Source organism: Apium graveolens, chromosome 8 (genome assembly GCF_009905375.1).
Source record: "Apium graveolens cultivar Ventura chromosome 8, ASM990537v1, whole genome shotgun sequence".
In the NCBI taxonomy this organism is placed as follows: Eukaryota; Viridiplantae; Streptophyta; class Magnoliopsida; order Apiales; family Apiaceae; genus Apium; species Apium graveolens.
This window is the reverse complement of record NC_133654.1, coordinates 110,537,519-110,540,030: the sequence shown is the minus strand read 5'-3', so window position 1 is coordinate 110,540,030 and position 2,512 is coordinate 110,537,519. Positions and strand designations below refer to the sequence as shown.

Genomic DNA, 2,512 nt, shown 5'->3' with positions numbered 1-2,512 from the left:
GAAATGTCACGGATGTTAAAAGCAATATTAACATCGGTCATTTCAAAACCGATGTTAAAGGGGCTGTAAGACATCATCATCTTAACTAGCCAATGTCTATAATCATTTTTAAAAATAAAATAAAAAAGCCCCGCTTCTTTCTTTCCCCCATTAATACACCAAAAAATTCCCCCCCTTAACCAAAAATGTTTTCCCTCTCTCTCATTCTCTCTTCTCTCTCACTCACATCCTCTCTTCTCTCTTCTCTCTCACTCTCTCGTCTCTATTCTCTCTCACTCTCATCTCTCTCATCTCTCACTATCTCTCTTCTCACTCACTCTCTCTAAACCTAAAACCCATATTAGTACAAACCTATTTATATGAAGTAAAGTCGATTAATTCGTAAATCGAGCTCGATTGGTGCTGAATAGCCTTGAAAGAAGTTCGATCTCCTCGATTAGTGTGAGAAAAGTATGTTTCTTTCGAATTTATTTTCAAATTTTATGTTTTGATTTTGATCGAGTTTTATTCACAGGTTAGTCTCTAGAGCTTTGTTAATCTTGAAGTTGGGTTTTTCCGATTAGGTATATTGCTCCGTGTTCTTGAAAATTTTAGGAACTGTTTTTGTTTTTGAAGTATAATTGCAGCAAATGTTTAATCGTGTAAATATGTGTATATATTTAACAAAATGTTTAATATATGTGTGTTTGTTTTGGGCATGTAAACATGAAGTATAATTGTATTAAGGCCAGTCAGTGTATGTTTATATATGTATGTATGTTTGTTTTGGGTTCTTGATCGCTTGTTACTATAAAATTAGTTCAAATATATGTATAGGAGTGTAGATTAGAGAGTAAAGTTGTTGACTTTATTTTTTTCTTATGTTGTGAGATAGACTGCCTTGATGTAAGCTTGTAGATATGGGCATTGGAAGGTTGTTCAGACTCTCATGCTTTATAGATACAATGTGAGTTTTATTTGTCTTAGTTTGTATCCTTTTGTTTTGGTGTAGTTTATGAATTTCTGATCATACGTGATGTGTCTTGTGTTTTGTGTAATATTTTATTTTATAGGTTACTAGAGCGGAATATCTTAGTGGGAGGACAGCGCTGCATTTTTCTTCTATTAATGGGCACGTTAGATGAATAAGACTTGTTGTGGTTAATTTTGTTTTGAGTTCTCCTTTTGAATGTCTAGATTCTCAAGCGAAGGGCGAAAACAGGAATTCATCCGGTGTTAAAAGTAAACACGACCAAAGGTTTGTGAGTCAATTATTCCCTGTTACATCTGGAAGAGTTTTAGTTGGTATATTAATGTTGGAAGATCTATGCACCTTAGGTTGAAACAGATTTATGGACCAAGTTTAGTTCAATAATATCATATCATCCTATCAAAGAGTACAAATTTTTGGATTTTAGTTAGCAGAAGCTCTGAGATGTACATAAGAAAATCAATTCAACAGAGATATTAAGATGCAAGCCTTATATGTGAAGTAGATGTGTGGCCTTATATTGAAACGTATACTAGTCATGTCATTTTGTGTACATCGTTTGGCAGTAGCTATACTGAAGGATCCAAGATATTTGAACTCCAGAAAGAACAATCGGAGCTCGTGATGCCACTTTCACAGTCAGTGTACCTCCCTGGAATGAGGTTATTTTCTTACATTTTTATGTTAATGTATATTTCTTTCAGCATGCAACTGGTCAATTTTAGTGACCCACATTTCTTACTTGTTTTCTCATATTTATTAACTGCAGAATTTTTCCAACAAAAGGAAATATCAATAATAAGGTGAGAAATGCACTAAGGAGTATCATTAACAAGCGGTTGAAGGCAATGGAAGCAGAAGAATATATTCATGATGATTTTTTGGGTATACTATTACAATCAAATTCGGAAGAAATTAAAGCAAATAAAAATATGAAATTTGGAATGAGTGTTGATGAAATAATTGAAGAGTGCAAGCTCTTCTACTTGGATGGACAAGAGACAACTTCAACTCTACTTGTTTGGACAATGATTTTACTGAGTCAGCATACGGATTGGCAAGAGTGTGCCAGATAAGAGGTTCTGCAGACCTTTGGGAAGAATACACCAGATGTTGATGGGTTACATCACCTTAAAGTTATAAGTTCTTGTTACACACTCATTAAAAATTTCAAGGTTGAAATGTTGGTTTAGTATTATGTTATGAGCTTGTCCAAACCTGTATGTAGCTTAACATCCTCAAACTTCTTAGAAAAGAGCCTTAATAATATGTATTGCAAATAACTTGTTGTAATGTTTGATTTTGCAGCTTAACATGATTTTGCTTGAAAATCAAAGATTATACCCAACAGGAGTTGTACTTGGGCGATCTATTCTGAAATAAACGCGTAACTGCCTTCTCTGATATCTTCCCAGGCTCTTATCTCACACAGATGATTTTTTGGTGGAAGGCAGCCGAGTTTTTTTTCTGGTGCTATATAATATTACTTCATTCATTCCTTGGTACCAAGTGGAAGATCAACATAGTTGTCAACCCGATTAT

General features: G+C 34.1%; 1 long non-coding RNA gene across 1 annotated transcript; it reads left to right on the top strand.

The window, feature by feature from the left end:
• Positions 1-209: 209 nt before the first annotated feature.
• LOC141679062 (uncharacterized) lies at positions 210-2,250 on the top strand. The gene is made up of 5 exons (XR_012558016.1): positions 210-563; positions 875-946; positions 1,053-1,237; positions 1,537-1,632; positions 1,740-2,250. It is a non-coding gene; the product is annotated as an uncharacterized LOC141679062 (long non-coding RNA).
• The last annotated feature ends 262 nt before the right edge of the window (positions 2,251-2,512 follow it).